The following is a 19,423-nucleotide window of genomic DNA, read 5'->3' on the forward strand; positions in this document are numbered from 1 at the left end:
ACTTCAGCAATGCAAGGGGCAGAGCCAAGCCAGTGCCTACCTAAAATGGTACGTTTTTAACGCTAAGAGAAGAACTACCACAGGCCTTTTAATACGAACATTTAAAACTTTTAATAAGCATACGGCCCACCTGATGGTGAGTGGTTACCGTCGCCCATGGACTTCAGCAATGGCAGGGGCAAGCCAAGCCGCTGCCTACATCCACTATTCCCCATAATTCCTTTCTAATACGTAATAATAGTAGTATAAAGTAAATTTTCGCTTGGTGCCTCTAAATCGCGCAAAGCGGTTTTGATACAGTTTTAATTATCAGTCAGTCTCTTCCGACACGATGAAATGTTAAATACATGTAAATTATATTCATAGAATGCAGAGAAACGTTCATGTTTGGTTCTCGACAGTATATAAATTAAAAGGAATAATAAAAACCCACTTTTACGGTTTTTATTTCACGTTATTCTTTAATGATTCGTCATTGCATTATTTTTTTAATTCATCCTTACGAGATTTCGAATAATTTTTTCGGTTTTGCGACCACGAAAACTTTAGATTCTTGGACATAAAAACAAAAACAAAAGAAGATCAATTAACAATTAATTGAAAGAAGCTACATGAAAAATTAGACGCAAATTTGTTAATATATTTTATCTAAATAAAAAAATGTCGCTAGTTTAGATTGTTTTTCAAAGAGATACAAAAATATTCTCCTTTTTTTAAAATGGTTCCTACGTTCATTTTTATTTAGAACGAAGGTAAGTTCTAATTTATTTCAGCTCAATCACAGCGTATCAAGGTTGGGGCAGATCATGCTATAAAATACTATAATAGAAAAATAAATAAATAAACTTAAAAAAAAAAGCTTTCTCGATAGGAAGCTTAAGAAATTAGATTTACTTTTAAATCGGTAGATCTTGATTACTAAGATCGTTAGATTAAAGTTATTTTCATGTTAACAAAACTTCTTGAAACTGTTTATTTGAACTTGATTTTTTTTTATAACGTCTTTGCTAATTTAGTCCATATAATCTATAATAATATATAAATCTACAGTGGTTTTTCGGATGTTCCTTTATAACTACTGAACCATGCATCCGATTGACTTGAAACTTGGCGTCCATGTAGGAAATACATGTACTTAATGGATAGGCTAATATTTATATGATTATTGGACTCCCTACACCAGTTAATGATGAGAATCTTTGTGGAGGTGAGAAATAATAATGTTAATTTTAAATACCCAGCGAAGAGGATGGGTACAGCGAGCATTACTATAAAATCTGGGCTTAGAATACGTCTTTCGACCAATCAAAACACAATCCAGAATAGAACCAGTACCGTCATTAATTACTGGTGGTAGGACCTCTTGAAAGTCCGCGCGGGAAGGCACCACCACCCTGCCTATTTCTGCCGTGAAGCAGTAATGCGTTTCGATATAAAGGGTAGGGCAGCCGTTGTAACTATACTTGAGATCTTAAAACTTAAATTTCAAGGTGGGTGGCGCGTTTTACGTTATAGATGTCTATGGGCTCCAGTAACTACTTAACATCAGGTGGGCTGTGAGCTCGTAAACCCATCTAAGCAATAAAAGAAAAATGATAATTTTAAATGCCCAGCGAAGCGGGCGGGTATAGCTAGTATTACTATAAAATCTGGGCTTAGAATACGTCTTTCGACCAATCGAAAAACAATTCAGAATAGAACCAGTACCATCATTAATTGCTGGGCTGCGCGCGCCGCACTTACGAGAAATAATTACTTGTTACATGTTAAGTGCTAGCGCTGATATCCAACTGGTAACTGTGCGACCGGTCCGTTGAGCTTCCTGTTCAAAAGCCCGCAATTCCTTCCCGAGCTTTGAGGTAGCTTTGCATGATTTGAACGGGACAGTCGATAAAAAGGTGAAAAGCTCGCTTCGGTTTCAGCGACATTTCACTTAACACGCTACATTTATCTTTGTAATTAAACGTCCGTTTTATTATGTACTAGCTGACCCGGCAGACTTCGTAGTGCCTCAATCGATAAATAAAAGACCTAAACTTTTGTCAGATAGCAGAAACCCAATACTAGAAATGTGTGGAATATTTTCGATAATTCTAGGGATGTCTTATCGGCTATAAAAGCGTTGCAGAGATGGCACGCAGTCAGTTAGTAATCAGAACTACTCGAAGCGAAACAGCGAACGGATCACCTGAAGCGAAGCGGAAGAAGCGTATTGAGAGTTTTAAAGTCTCTGTGAAGTGTTTTAAGTTTTCTAACTGTTTAATACAGTTTTTTTAGTTGTACTTTGGTGGAATTTTATTTATTCCAAGCCCCAGCGTGTAACAATATCAAGAAATTAAGTTCACGTATATAATTTCGTGAACCAAAGTACAGTTTTCGGATCTCAATGATAGTCTCCTTTTCTTATATATAAAGTACATGAAGTAACACCTAACCGACATGCAATTCAGATTTATCTTGCACTAGAAATGCTGGCGGACTTAATTTCTTCCTGGATGAGCGATTCGACGCACCGTCCATGGTATAGGATGTAGCGTTTAAACGAATTAGAACGCAGTTTAATTCGATTTTTCTATTCTCTAATCACACACTGTATGATGCGAATCTCAAATGAATACTAATAATAATAAAACTAATAATAAGATAATATGGAATGCCGATATTAAAACCCGACCACTCTAACCGATATTTTTCAATGTCTGAAAGTGGGTAGTAACACTTTCCTTATAATGTTCAGGGGTATGTAATGTGATTGGCTGCCTATGCCAATTTAACAAAATCAATAAAGCTTTAATTTCACAACTGCTGTAGCTCTTCCAACTGCATACAAATTTCAGTTAACTTTTACGCTATCGAGAACGTAATTTTTTTTTATATAATATTAAAAAAAAAAAAACATATTTAAAAAAAAAGACATGCCCGCTGAGTTTCTTGCCAATTCTTCTCAGGACAGAGGCTAGTTTTTGTGAATTGGCGGTAGTTCTTTTGACGTTCAACAAGTATGAACTTTCACTTATGTTGAATAAATTTTTTTTGATTTGATTTGATTTGATTTGTTAAAAAACTCGCACTAAGCACACAGGCCAATTAATTATTTTATTTGACTTAATTTGTCTGCACTGAGATTTATTTAATGTTCTCAATGAAGGCTATAAAAAGTATTTATTAAGAGTTTTAAGCTGTTGATGGCTTGGGTGCTATTCCAATGACATTTGAACGTGTCTTTTGGCTTTAGATTTTGATTTCATTGACAAAAAGGGGTTTTATGGTATTAAGATCATCAGACTAGCAAATTATAACTAAAAATTGTTAGTTTATACGTAGCGGCACTTAGGCCCAATTATAACTTCAAGAAAATATTTTACACACGAAAATTAGACTGTAGTCGGCATAATATTCAAATATCGACGCATAATAGCTTAGAGGTCCACCTCCTCTAAAATTGTAAAGCACTAAGCTACTGGGTTTTTTAAACTTCTGGGTTTAAAATTATAATTTGCGTAATTACTGGTCGTACGACCTATTGTGAGTCCGCACGGGTAGATACCACCGCCTTGTCTATTTATGCCGTGAAGCAGTAATGCGTTTCGGTTAGAAGGGTGGGGCAGCCGTTGTAACTATACTGAGACCTTAGAACTCGTATCTCAAGGTAGGTGGGACATTTACGTTGTAGATGTCTATGGGCACCGGTACCACTTAACACTAGGTGGGCTTTGAGCTCGCCCACCCATTTAAGCAATAAAAGAAAAAAAAAATTCCCGATGGAAGACTGTGCTAATTTACTTCGAAGTAATTAAAATTAAGATCGCGTTTTTCTTGTGCTTTGGGCCGAGCCCGGATGGTCGTTGAAATTGATTGAGACGCTGTCTAATCCAACGTTAATTGAGTTTGCTTTTAACGGTTTTCATCCTTACGACTTATAAACTGTGGTACCAGGGGAACTGAATCTTCCTGGTAAATCAACGGGATTTAGCGAAATAAGACTTTAAGCTGTGACGAATTAGCACTAAATTCGATGGCGATTTTTCGTGGTCAAGAGGTAGCAGTTCTGTCCGATGTGCCGTGGTCATCAGAGACGATATTAATAAGCCCTGAGTTTTTTCAACAACTGAGCTTTTTTAACAAATTGATCGCGAAGTCATCACACAGCAAAAGCGTTACGAAGATCAATTTGAATGTTTTTTTTTTAATTGCCGTATAGACAGATTTTTTTTTTTTCTCTACGGGGCAGAGTCCTGGACAATTAAGGCATCCGAGCGCAAGAAAATAAATGCATTTGAAATGTGGTGCTGGAGACGAATGCTCCGAATTCCGTGGACGGCCAAGAGGACAAATAAATCTATCCTATCTATCCGCGGCCGATTACCTAGCCGTTGGTGTGATCAAGTAACCGCTCTAACTGGGTTGCCAGTCGCAACCGCCATTCGAGCAGCTGAGGACCGGACGAGATGGAAACAGCTCACGAGACAGGCAACGGTCAAGTTTCAGGGACACGACCTTCAGCAATGAAGAAAGCGACGAAGAAGAAGAAGAATAGGCAGACGAGCATACGGCCCACCTGATGGTGAGTGATTACCGTCGCTCATGGACGTCAGCAATGCCAGGGGCAGAGCCAAGCCGCTGCCTACCGTTTACATATTATGTTGATATATTAGGCCATAGTCAGCTAACTTATGCGCACATCTGTGATGGTCGGTGGGTATCACAGCAGTGATTGCTTCTACAGTGATTATGGGCTCCCGTTTTAAGGATATGAAGCCGTTGTCCTTTAAAATTATTCTTTGAACTCACCTCTCAAGAAGGGCGGTATTATTATTTTTTTAATTACCTTAATATGCAGACGAGTATATAGCCCACCTGATGGTGAGTGGTTACCGTCGCCCATGGACTCCAGCATTGCCAGAGGCTGAGCCAGGCCGCTGCCTACCGCTCTACCTACCTTTGATTTCTACGAGATAGATAAGTAATAGTTTTATCCAAGTACACCATTCCGAATAAAACTTTAGATTAATTTTTTATTTGAAATTCAGGTCATATTGATATTCATACGAATATTGCTTACCTTATATACCAATGCTGGTTAAAAACCGTAGTTTTAACGCTTCTGCTTTATAATATCTGAAACAAAGAAAAAGTTTTTTGTTATTTTTACGTATTACGTAGGTACATAATATATCTGAAATTCGCAACAGCGCGAATTTTCTTAAGATTTTTTTCTTCAGTCTAAAAGATTAAGCGCGAATGTTACTTAAGTTATTATCGAAGAATTAAAAACAAACACTGGTGGTAGAATTTTTTGTGAGTCTGCACGGGTGGGTACCACCAGCCTGCCTATTTCTGCCGTCATGCAGTAATGCGTTTCGGTTTGAAGGACGGAGCAACCGCTGTACTGTAAAAACTGGGATCTTAGAAGTCTTATCTCAAGGTAGGTGGCGGTATTGACGATGTATATTGCTACTCACTGTGGTTCGGGATAAATACAATTTCACCAAAGCACAACTGACTCCGTTCCATCTCTGCAACGCTTTTATAGCCATATAGATACCATACCCCTAGAATTATCAAGAATATTCCACACATCTCTAGTATTGTGTTTCCGCTATCTGACAATAGATGGCGTTGTACTTCTCAAGCGTTCTAGGTGCTACTAGATCCTTCGATATTCGTTCAACTATTCGGCGATAGATGGCGTTACTCTTACCGGCGTAACAATATTATTATGTATATGGACTTCGGTAACCACGTAACACCGGGTAGGCTGTGAGCTTCGTGCACCCGCCTAAGCAATAAAAAAAAACGATACGATGTAAAAGTTCAAGCTACCTTACAGGGTGGACATAAACAACAATGTTTTATATCAAGTTTTTAGCGTTAAAAATTATTTACAGCTTCCAAGTTTAACGGTTTGCTTAAGTTATTAAACGCTATTTATGTCCTAGTAAACTTGTCCCGTGGGATGGCACTGGGTACGTATAAAGGACCTTTACGGCCTTAGGCCTTAGTTAAGAAGCCTTAAATGTCCGTCTAAGCAGCGCTGTGATGCTATGCCTATATTATTTGAAGAGAGGATATAAAGTGGTGATAGCATATTCAACTATATACCAAATGTGATAAGAACTATTCTGCCGTAACGCTTCCAAATGTGACTGTTTTTATTAGAGCAGAGTTCGTTAACGTGGCTTGTGATCATCGGCTGAAATCGTCACATAACGAAGAAGCGTTGTGCCTGTTGACTTGATACGCAAATGTGATCGTTAAATATGAGCAAGTTAAGACTAAACTTCGATGCGCTGCTGAGACGGTAGACAGCGGCTTGGCTCTGCCCCTGGCATTGCTGAAGTCCTCAGCCCCTCTCCGTCATATACGTTTTTTTGTAATCTCTACTCTTCCGTTTTTTTTGGAGGCATTTACGTTATAGATGTCTATGAGCTCCAGTAATCACTTAACACCAGGTGGGCTGTGAGCTCGTCCACCCATCCTAAATAAATGCCACCCAATTCCTATATTCGCGACTAAAGATTTCTTAGATGTTCCCATTTTATTTTTATGAAGTCGGCCTTATTTTTTGTTAATTTTTTTATATTTTTACGCATTTTAAACTAGATTTTTTTATTATTGGGTAGGTAACAAGGTAGCTTTACACCGAGCAACGAAGCCTAAGTTGTTTATTTATTTGTATGAAATATCTTAATATTTATTAATTTGTTTAAAATATTTATTTATTTATTATATTGCTTAGGTGGGTGAACGAGCTCACAGCCCACCTGGTGTTAAGTAGTTACTGGAGCCCATAGACATCTACAGCATAAATGGGCCACCCACCTTGAGATATAAGCTCTAAGGTCTCAGTATAGTTACAACGGCTGCCCCACCCTTCAATATCTTATCTAATTTATCTTAACCTTAGACTGATATTTAGTTATGCGTGCAACAACAACAATTAGCTTAAATATACTAATTAATGCATTGCGGTCATAAATCTGCTAAACTAGAATATAAAATAAAAAAACATTGTAAAGTATCAAAATTGTGTGGGTGGTAGTCTATACTAATATTATAAAGAGGAAAGATTTGTTTGTTTGTTTGTATTGAATAGGCTCCGAACTTACTGAATCGATTTGAAAAATTCTTTCACTGTTTGGAAGCTACACTATTCCCGAGTGACATAGGATATAATCTTTTTTGAAAAAAATTAGAGATCCTTACTGAAGCTCCAATAATGTAACCCAAGGTGTAAAAAAATTACTTAAAATATTCTTTACATCGCGTGCCCTGCGAAAACTATTGAGGATAGAATAAAATAATGTACTACAACTTTGTAGAACACACTATTATGTACAAAAAGGGTCGCGACAGCATATGTCTGACTATTATATTTATACCAAAATAAGTGTTCTTTTATTTTTAAAAATAAAACAACGTCGTTGAAATATTTGTTACAGACTCGAGCGAAGCCGGAGCGGGCCGCTAGTATGGTATATACGCAAACTAGAATAAAAATAAAAAACATTGTAAAGTATCAAAATTGTGTGGGTTGTACTATAAAATAAATAAATTTACGAAGATTTATGTATTTTTTGTGACGACCATTTTGAGTGCCGTATTCTATCGGTTTGATTAATACCTTCCATTGTCTTTTTCTGTGCGTGGCGTGAGATAGAAGTCATAGAATTCGGGACTTGAATGAGTGTCTCAAGAGAGGTCATTCGCGTTGTGATGTCCACGGACAACGGTAATTATCACTTTAAGAAAATTTGTGGGTGGTGCATTTACATTATAGAGGTCTATGGGCTTTAGTAACCACTTAACACCAGGTGGGCTGTGAGCTCGTCCACCCATATAGGCAATAAAAAAACAGGTAATATTAGCTTATTTCAATAAAAAAAGTGGCACAGCAACTTATCGTAATTTTCGCTTAGATTTTATCACTAATAGTGAATCGGTACTCACTCGTTTTCTAAGCTAGCGAAATGGCAACGAAACAAAACGTAAAAAGCTCCCCACAGTGCTTTAAGTAATCACCATAAAAGCTTTCATTACCAATAAAAATGAACTGACGTTTCTACGACATCTAGAATGTTCTGAATTTATATCTACGGCGAAGAATATATATATTTTTTGATAAATTTACAACAATCCATACCTGTATCTTACTGGTTTGACATTTTCTAGTGATTTAGTTTTTTTTTTTTGCTTAGATGAGTGGACGAGCTCACAGCCCACCTGGTGTTAAGTGGTTACTGGAGCCCATAGACATCTACAACGTAAATGCGCCATCCACCTTGAGATATAAGTTCTAAGGGTCTCAGTATAGTTACAACGGCTGCCCCACCCTTCAAACCGAAACTTATTAGTGCTTCACGGCAGAAATACGCAGGGTGGTAGTGCCTACCCGCGCGGACTCACAAGAGGTCCTACCACCAGTAACATTACAATTAAAATAATCATCGTTTTAAAGTAGCCTTAAAATAAATAAATAATAAATTTTTATTTGACGTCATAATAATTTCCAATTTTTTTTTACTGCCTATTTAGGTAGACGGCATACGGCCCGTCCGATGGTAAGTCATAACCGTCGCTCATGGACATCAGCAATGCCAGGAACAGAGTTAAGATCCTGCCTAACGTTAAGTATTCTCCACAAGCCTCGCCGGTAGTCGTCGTGGCCTAACGGTTAAGACGTCCGATGCATTCGTGTTGAGCGATGCACCGGTGTTCGAATCCCAGGCGGGTACCAATTTTTCTAATGAAATACGTACTCAACTAATGTTCACGATTGACTACCACGGTGAAGGAATAACATCGTGTAATAAAAATCAAACCCGCAAAATTATAATTTGTGTAATTACTGGTGGTAGGACTTCTTGTGAGTCCGCGCGGGTAGGCACTACCACCCTGCGTATTTCTGCCGTGAAGCAGTAATAAGTTTCGGTTTGAAGGGTGAGGCAGCCGTTGTAACTATACTGAGACTCTTAGAACTTATATCTCAAGGTGGGTGGCGCATTGACGTTGTGAATGTCTATGTGATCCAGTAACCACTTAACACCAGGTGGGCTGTGAGCTAGTCCACTCATCTAAGCAATAAAAAAAAGGGACACTCTTAGTCTTTCTTGACACTATTAATAACATAGGCGACGTCTGTGTCTAATGTGTGCTATTGTGTCGGTTAACCCGATTTCTGTACAACATCAGAGGAATTACGTAAACAGACTCTCTTGACCAGGCCTTTGAACCGACTTACAGGCTGTGGTACAAGTCACCAGAGGTTCCTTTAATTTATTATAAAATCTCAAAATTTTATTGTACCCACAAAGCGAGCATTACTCAAAGCAAAACCTAATAAATTGATAGGATAACACAAAACAAATTCACTACAAACAGGTTTCTTTGTTGTTTTCCAAAATATATAATAGATAGGTAAATCTCAACAGAGCTTGTGGATATAGCGTTAATGTCGTCACGCATCTCGGGACATAATGGAAATCGTATTGTAAAAAGACTCTTATTCCGAAATTATGAAAAGCTGTGTTTGTCGAAGCGGATCTCTAAATCCCCTCCAGCGAGGCGCTGAAGTTATCCATCATAGCTGTACTTGGGCATATACAAATAACTATCTATAAATAGAAAACACATTAAACGCTCGGGCATACAACACTGGGATGGGTGAGAACGGGACTATTGACAGCCTTAACCGCCCAGTTTTGTATGGAAGCAAAAGGTCTCTAAGTTAACTGTCACATGACAACTCTAACTGCCCCCTTCTATATAAAAGTCAAATGGTTTCTAAGCTAATTGCCACCTGACAACCCTAACTGCCCCCTTCTGTATTGAGTCAAATGGTCTCTAAGTTTATTGTCACCTGACAACCTTAACTGTCCTCTTCTGTATGGACTCAAATGTTCTCTATATCAATTATCACCTTGTTAAAGTTAAAACATATCGCTGAAATTCTCTCACTTGGGCCACGCGCGAAACCCGACGTCCCGTTAATGAGATACCGACCGATATGTAAGTTGAAGGGTCAACGCCGATGCGGACCTCTATACGCAATACACGCTACACTCAAGTACCGTATTGTACTGATGCCAAAACAATTTATTTAGTACCAATATTATTATTACCCTTTTTTCCTACCTATGCTGATAATTTTGAGAGGCTATTTCAGCTTCATCCTAACGTGTAAGAGAGCTTACGGGGCTCAAACCGGGAGTTTTGCTAACACTGGCCCTAACAAGAGCAGTGCTTTGCAAAATCTACCACCGGATCGGAAACGCGACCCACTGAGAAGATCCGGCGAGAAACTCAGTGGGCAGTGTCTATGGGTACTCATTACCCTCAAAGTTCAGTAAGTATTGTGAGAGTGAAAAGAGCGAGCACAAACTTGCCAAATATTTTCTGGTTGTAGATTCTTAGATGTTAGCAATTCTCTCTGGTCGAGCCCGTGGGCTCACCTACAGGTCCACGCGAAGTTGGAATACCTCCTTATGCTACCAACGATTAGGTAGGGAAAAAAGACATAGGTCAATCTTTTCAAATCAAATCAAATCAAAAAAGTTTTATTCAACATAAATGAAAGTACATACTTGTTGAACGTCAAAAGAACTACCGCCAATTCACAAGAATTAGCCTCCGTCCTGAGAAGAATTGGCAAGAAACTCAGCGGGCTAGTCTTTTTTTTTTATATTAGATTTTTTTTTTAAATATTAGATTTTTTAAATATTCATTTTTACAATAAGTAATTATAACATAACAATTTTACAATATTGAAATGCCCGGAGCGAGCAACTCATTCCCACTTTGTGCAATCTTCTAGCGGTCTTGTTGAGGTATTGCCTACAAATCCGTCTAACATCTGCCTATTTTATTTCTCGGTGATACCACTGCAAATCGACGCGACATTACACACTTACGGTATCGATTAGCCATGAAAATGGCGCTTGGCAAAATATGTTTTTTTTTTATTGCTTAGGTGGGTGGACGAGCTCACAGCCCACCCGGTGTTAAGTGGTTACTGGAGCCCATAGACATCTACGACGTAAATGCGCCACCCATCTTGAGATATAAGTTCTAAGATCTCAGTATAGTTACAACGGCTGCCCTATCCTTCAGACCGATCCGCATTACTGCTTCACGGCAGAAATAGGCAGGGCGGTGGTACCTACCCGCGCGGACACACAGCAGGTCCTACCACCAGTAAACGTTTGAACGAGAACTCGCTAAAATTAATAGTCGTAGTGAGAACTCAATAATAGGAGTACTTTTGACAAACATCACTTTTCTTTTCATACGAATTGCGAAACTTCAAACAATACAATAGCCGTCAAAATTATGAGACTATTGACAGGTGTTTGTCAATAGTGTGGTACGCATAAGCCGACGGCTCCGGGAAGACTGCGTCATGTTTGGATAGAACGAAACCTTTGGCCATGACATTAGCAGTGCTAACGTAACATTATTGACGGTCCGTTGGTTCTCGTGACTGCACTTCAGCCATTTAAGTCATTAAAATATATATTTTACATTCCATTGCTTGCTTGCATAAATAAAGAATCGAGATCAATTCCCAAACCCCAGCGCGTAACAATATTTTTATCTACCCCACAACTCACGGATACTGATGAAATTGATGAAACAATATTAATAAAAAAAATACTTCGATGCTTGAAAGGCAAACGTGACTAAGCGACAATGCGTGAAATTTACAGTAGACTAATTTAAAGTTGAAATATCTGGAAACAAAATTTATTTTAACGAATCCAGCTGTAGTAGAATATAGCTAGTAGCTGTAGGATTTAAATGATTTTAATAGACCTAGAAATATATATTTTTTGCGCATCGAATATGGTTATTGCCTATCATTTATGTACACAGCAGCTATTGTCGCTTAGTCACTTTTGCCTTTCAAGCGTCGACTTACATTTCGCAACTGCCAAGCGTCAAGTCTAAAGTTGTCGATTTACACGTATTATTTGAGTAAGCGCTTATCGTCGCTCTAAGGTCGTAGGTTCAATGATATTTCTATGAATTGAATGAGTTCTGTCATTTCTTTGTCCATTGTCATTGCGCGATACATTTCGTCATAGTTAGGAAAAATCTAGAGGAAAATTGAATTGTGTGTACGACTCTTCACAGTTTCCCCGGTAAGTAGAGCGGTCGAGAATTTGCTGTCGAAAGTTTTTGGTGGAATTTTGACATACAGGTCTGTTGATACAAAAGACATCAACGCGCTCGTAGCTAAAAAGCACCTAAAGCTTCGCTGTTGTTCGGACTTTCATATAGAAAAGGTAGATTGCTTCGCGCGATAATAAACAAGAGGGACAGCACCCAGTTCCTCTTCAGTTCTTTTCAATGACGAAACATAAATCCTATATATGTTTCTTTTCAGGACACCGGTGCCCTACGCGGCGCACTGAAGTAATTATGTCGATTTACTGTTACTAAGGCGCCGGAACATCAAGTAAGCTCTGGGAAAGACGAATCCGAAGATACTGAGAATCTAAGAGACCAAAAAGACGAAAAACATATAATACATTAAAAAACAAAAGAAGGCGAAGTTAGACAATCCATCCGACAATTAAATAAATAAAAAATATAATTTGCGTAATTACTGGTGGTAGGACGTCTTGTGAGTCCGCACGGGTAGGTATCGCTACCCTGCCTATTTCTGCCGTGAAGCAGTAATGCGTTTCGGTTTGAAGGGTGGGGCAGACCTTAGAACTTATATCTCAAGACAGGTGGTGTAGATGTCTATGGGCTCCGGTAACCACTTAGCACCAGGTGGGCTGTGACAACGCCCACCCACCTAAGCAATAAAAAAAGAAAAACGTGTCTTCTATGACGGCTACCTGACAATGCCTTAACATCCCATACCCTGGTCAGTTTCGCAAATCATGTTCAAAAGCATAGTCGCTTTTTTCCCCAACCTAATCGTTGATAGACTAAGGAACTATTCCAACTTTACACGGTCGGATAGGTGAACTCACAGGCTTAACCCGAGAGAATTGCTAACACTAGCTCTAGCAAGATTAGTGAGAAGATCCGGCGAGAAACTCAGTGGGTCACCATAGCCGCAATACTCGATGTGCATACAACTACACATTTCCTTTCCTCCGGTAGTAGATTCATTCGCGAGGCAGTTGCTCTTGAGTTGTTAGGTCTCCTTTTGAAGCGCTCGGGCAGCTGTTAGCAAATCCCACCCCTGCTGGCTGAGCTTTTGCTCGCCCACCTATCCTGGTGAAATTTGGAAAGGCCTCTGGGCCACCAGTAATTACTCATTCATAAAGACATATTTCCTTACAGTTTCTTACTGTTTTCAGATAAACAGTAATGCCACTCATTAATCACAACCTTCTCATACTGATAAAACAGTGCACTCTGTAATATATTGCGTAATTACATTTAAATATTTCAAGGTTTAATCAATTACAAACGAGCGAATGCACAGAGGATGGTACTTAAATTCTAATCAGGCGATGTACAGTCGCGCGCTGTGTTCTTAGTGCGAGTTTTTTTAATTTGTATGAAGTTGGAACAGCGCCCCTAGCAGCAAACCAAGAGGCACTGTTAAAAATATGCCACGTAGCATCCGGCTATGGAATGAGCTCCCCTCAACGGTGTTTCCCGAGCGCTATGACATGTCCTTCTTCAAACGAGGCTTGTGGAGAGTATTAAGCGGTAGGCAGCGGCTTGGCTCTGCTCCTGGCATTGCTGAACTCCATGAGTGACGGTAACCACTCACCATCAGGTAGGCCGTGTGCTCGTCGGTCTACAAGGGCAACAAAAAAAAAACTTCTAACAAATTTGAGTTAACTTTTACGCGATCGAGTAGTTAAAATACTCGCACTAAGCACACAGATGGCGTATGAAATATTTATTTACTCATCCCGAATGCTATTAATTCTTGTTCTCGTTGTTCAGGGGATATGAGTAAACGATCCTAGCGTAGTTTTACGAACAGGACGTCTTGTGAGTCCGTACTGGTAACCACAATAATTCTGTTTCTGCTGCTTAGCAGTAAAGCTTTCTGATTTGAAGGGTAAGATTCCATTCTTACACGAAGTGGGGCGTATGTTCTTGTACCCATTTTTGTAACAAAAAAGCTACAGGCTGCTAATACGCTTCAATATTTTTAATTAGCCTGTCAGTATTGGTAGAAACCTCTGCTTTATTGCCTTCTCTTTTCCAATCTCTTCTCCTCGCTCTTAATTGCTTTTTATTTACTGGTTACAGGACGTGGGTTGCTTCTGGTAGAAAGGCCGCAATTCAGATTAAAGAAACGGTGATTAGAATGAGAAATGCGGAAGCAAATGATTTTTTCCAAGACCCAATGATGAGGTCTTTTCAGGAAAGACAAAGGTCAAACTTACTTCACATATTAATAAAGTAGTGTCATTCGTAATTTAAAAACATGGATGATGTCAGCTTACTGATCGTAACTTAGAGGTGCCGGTTTGATTCTTAGTTGAGTAAGAGCTTTCTCAAAGTTATTTAGTAGACGTATTCTGATAGGAATTCGTAAGTATTTTTCCTTAAGAACTTCTTTGTTATGAGTTATCCTAAATACACATAAAATAGACAAGAATATAATATGCACTGCGTATGTAATGTTTTAACATGTATTAGGTACTATTACTCGTACTAGTATTAAAGGCTTTAACAAAGAAATTTACTCTAACCTGATATGGCTTGATGATCACTGACCCGTATTAAGTAGGTAGGTAATGGTACATATCACGCCTGTATCCCCAAAATGCATAAAACCAGAGAAAATCCTACATAGAGAACATTAAATATAAACACAGTAACACTTTTGCGCGCGACCGTACTCACCCCGAGTAAGGTAATACCATTATTAATTTTTTTACTTTTATTTTTCACTGTCCGCTTACAGTATGACGTGGAGCGCTGCAACACGATCGTCTTAGACTTAAAAAAAGAAGTTTATTTATAAATAGATTGTTCGAAATGAGCCTTATGCTATGATTGATTGATTTGAAAATCGATTACCCTTTTTTTGTTACACCATATAGTCATTTTTATGTTTTGTGGTGCCATCGCTTTTTAAGGTGGTGAGAATTTTACGTTGGACATTGAAGCTTGGAAAAGAGCCGGAGTCTTGGTAAATTTTTGAATCGTAATTTCTGAATATTAGTATATGCCTTGCCTATGCTTGTATACGACAATATACCTTATGTCTTGAAGAAAAAGGTCGTAACTTCAATTGTATTTCGCGCCCTTCAGATCAGAACGCGTGTTGGCTTTTGCGGAACCAAGCAGCAAGACGCTTTTTTTGACATAACATAAAACATAACATGACATAAAACTGGTTACTATTTTCTTCCTACCTAATCGCTGGTGACCTAAGGGGCTATATCAGTTATGTCCAGACGGGTAGGTGAGCACACGGGCTCAAACTGAGAGACATTGCTAACACTAGTCCTAGCAAGAGCAGTGCTCCTCTGAATCTACTACCGGATCGGAATCGCGACCCACTGAGAAGATCCGGCGAGAGTTGCGTCTATGGGTTTCCTTGACGGGTTCTTTCATTAATTCCTGGTATTTTGGCGTGATGCAAACGCCATGGTGATAGGTAGACTGAAGACGGCGAGTAGGATGTTAGGAGCAGACATATCAGCTTACCTACATTCTAAATATATACCGTTTTTGGTGCCAGAGGTCATGAACCACTTAACACCAGGTTCGTGATCTTAAGACTTGAGGTCTATGTCGCAAACGTAGCTGTCAAGCAAATGATTTTTATTTTTGCGAATTTGATTTATATTGCACGATATTATTCCCACATCGTAAAAATCATTCGTGTCGACTTGTCTCAATTACCTATGCGTTTCCGGCTGCCCCACCCTTCAAACCGAAACGCATTACTGCTTCATGGCAGAAATAGGCAGGGCGGTGGTACCTACCCGTGCGGACTCACAAGAGGTCTTACCAACAGTAATTACGCAAATTATAATTTTGCGGGTTTGATATTTATTACACGATGTTATTCCTTCACCGTGGAAGTCAATCGTGAACATTTGTTAATTACTTATCTCATTAGAAAAATTCGTACCCACCTGCGGGATTCGAACATCGTTGCATCGCTCGATACGTATGCACCGGGCGTCTTATCCTTTAGGCCACGACGACTTCAAAATTACTTCACGTATGAAGTGAGCCACGATTTTCTAAGCTTATCCGCAAGTTTAGGTTGACAATAAAAAAAGAACTTTTAAATAAGTCACTCTAACGTGCGTTTCGATCTAACTTTATGCCTTATGCATGTTTACGTAGGCACTTTAATAACCACGGCTAGTGATGCGCTTTATCGTATCGATAAGTTCTATTAATTTTTTGATTATCCATTTCTTAACTTTTGATTTATTTGTGGGATGAACTCAAAGCGTGTATGATTAGGAAAAATGTTATATCGATAAATATTGTTTTGTGTTAAAAAAGAATTCAGGTATTTGCCGTACACAGGATCCAGGACCTGTCTTTCGGCTGATGTTTTTTTTTTATTTATTGCTTAGATGGGTGGACGAGCTCACAACCCACCTGGTGTTAAGTGGTTACTGGAGCCCATACACATCTGAAACGTAAATGTGCCACCTACCTTGAGATCTAAGGTCTCAAGTATAGTTACAACGGCTGCCCCACCCTTTCTAACCGAAACACATTACTGCTTCATGGTAGAAATAGGCAGGGTGGTGGTACTTACCCGTACGGACTCTCAAGAGCTCCTATCACCAGTAAAACAATTTCTCCTTCTTGAATTGATGACAATTTCTCTCAATAATGTAGCATACTTGAACACATATTCCGGGTTTACGTATTGTGACACCTTATTGACTATATTTACTTACTGACTCATCATTTTTAAGGTGATGGGATCCATGTCATAGTCCCAGTAAGCTGATAATAATTACTTAAGTTAGTCGATCCGCTTACTTCAATACGTAAAGTACCTCGAATTTAAAAAAAAAAAAATATTACATACAAACAAAAAATGATTATATCCGATTGAATAAATATTATATATCATAATATCTTTCGTTCGTATCAAATCGAATAATACACATAGCTTAAACAAGATATTTACAAGTTTTTTTTTGTCGAATTCAAATTACCTAACAAAAATAAAAACTAGAAAATTACGTAATGTTACGTAAGATAATATTAAAAAAGAAATACTAACGAACACGAACTCAAGCTCTAATTAATTGTTAATGGTTTAATAACATTTTACAGTACCAATTTGCGAGACGAGATTTGATTGAGATGTCTTTGATAATCAGCCGAAGGTCGTCCGTGTTCTTGACAACACCGCTTACAATCCACGTCATGAGAGAAGGACTTAAGAAACGACTCACTTCACTGTGAATGCCGCGGATAAATTAAGATTCATTACATGGAACTCCACTAGCGCCATCTTACGTGGAATATCAGCGAAAGCTATAAGGAATACAACAGATCCTCCTATTCGTTGTTATTGCAATAAACATAATTATCGTCTTCTCGCATTAAAACTGTATAATCTCAAAACTTACTAATTTTACAGGAGAGCAATAGTGTTTTAAAAGTTTAACGTATCATATTTTTTATATCAATCATCTTTGCAATATTTATTTTTTATTTTTTTGCGAGTTAAATTATCTGTTTTTTAAAGTAAGATAAAATTATGTATTAATTTTGTTAATATGTAGTAGTCAAAATATAGGTAAACTAAAAAAAAAAACTACGCTCTTTTGACAGTATTTATGAGAAAAATACTGGTGATAACAAGTGATTCCGCATATTAATTAAATTTCGAATATTTTAGGATATTGTACACTTTTAATGCGAAAAGACGATATGCTTTAAGCTTTCGAAAGTGCCAACGCAAGCTCGTAGTAATATAAATGTAGCCAATTACTGCACATCAGTTTTGTATTACAGATATTCTATTTTGATGGACTGTTAAACTTTGCTATTGGGCTATATCTAGATACGGCTACATACATATATTACACCTTTAGAATTGAAGTGGCTTAACTAAAAATTTTAAGAAAATGAATTTTATACCTTGAACTAGCTGACCCGGCAGACTTCGTAGTGCCTCAATCGATAAATAAAAGACCTAAACTTTTGTATAAAATAAACTTAAAACAAACAAAAGCAATCCGTTCGATGGGGGACACGCCAAAGGAAAAACAAAATTGTTATTTTTATTTAATTCCAAGCATTTTCAGATTTATCTACCTTTTAAACCTTCCCTGGACTTTCACAAATAATTCAAGACCAAAATTAGCCAAGTCGGTCCAGTCGTTCTGGAGTTTTAGCGAGACTAACGAACAGCAATTCATTTTTATATATATAGATTACTTATAAACATGTACTCTATGAGCTTATAAAAGTTAATCTTTAAAATTAAAAATTAAATTTAAATTTAGTTAGAAAAGAACAAATTACACATGCCGTCTCTTTTAAATCAAGCGCAGACCTTACAGTGTACTTTAAGATGTGCGCTTTAAGGCTTAAAGTATTAAAATGAAAAATTATAATTCTTAGTTTTGGCGTTTACAAAAAAACAAGAATTTTGGGTTAAGCCATTTCAATTCTAAGGGTGCGATATAAAGGTCGATGTGCGTGTGTGTGTGTATGTTTTCTATAGACTCTAAAGCGTTCAGATTGGCTTAAGGAATGATTCTATTAAGTTTGATAACTGATTCGGTGGGTAATTAAATATTTGTAGCTTTCCCGGGTCCGAAAGACACAGTTCATTACAACCTTGTACATATCAGTTATACAATACCAAATTACATACAAGAAACGCTAAAACTTCTCAAAACGTTACATAAAATATACAATTAAATATAAATATAAATGCCTTTATATTATGTTGCAAGCAATAATAGCACTAGTTACATTTAAAAAAGTCATAATACGTATAAATATAGGATATATGTACTTTTTTGCCTCACCTCTCCTCGAGTGAAGGCCTTCTTCAACGAAAACCATTGATCCTTATTTTGGGAAACTACATAACAGTCAAATTACAGTTTGAACACAAAAACCTCTCATTCAACAAATATTATCGATAAAACTGTGCGTCCCATCACTAGACATTAGGCGACACGTCGCTAACAACACAGTTGCGCCTACACAGATTCCAGCGCTCCGTCACAGCTGTCAGCCTTGAGGTTCTGACCTGAATACAGCAGACGGCCAGACCGGGTCTGAATTCTAGACTACGCGTCGTATGCTGGGGTCAAAGGGTCAAAAAGCACCGTTGTTCGGTCAACGTTGCTCAGTTATTTTGAGGTCTTGTGCTAGTCTTTTTTTTTTGAGTTTTTTTTATTGCTTAGTTGCGTGGACGAGCTCACAGCCCACCTGATGTTAAGTGGTTACTGGATCCCCTAGACATCTACAACGTAAATGCGCCAAC

The 19,423-nt window shown here is 38.1% G+C and overlaps 1 protein-coding gene across 7 annotated transcripts in view; it reads right to left on the reverse strand.

Moving 5' to 3' along the window:
• Positions 1-19,423, reverse strand: part of sano (CABIT domain-containing protein serrano) — a 129,362-nt gene that overhangs the window by 24,805 nt on the left and 85,134 nt on the right. For 5 of the 7 annotated variants that reach the window (XM_089738988.1, XM_089738989.1, XM_089738990.1 and 2 more), the window contains one exon: positions 5,063-5,118. The exons of the other annotated variants lie outside the window; for them this stretch is intronic. The gene's annotated coding sequence lies outside the window, so the exon portion shown is untranslated. The remainder of the gene's footprint in view (positions 1-5,062; positions 5,119-19,423) is intronic. 7 annotated transcript variants of the gene reach the window in all.

The sequence above is a fragment of the Bombyx mandarina genome, chromosome 28 (assembly GCF_030267445.1).
Source record: "Bombyx mandarina strain Sakado chromosome 28, ASM3026744v2".
Lineage (NCBI taxonomy): Eukaryota > Metazoa > Arthropoda > Insecta > Lepidoptera > Bombycidae > Bombyx > Bombyx mandarina.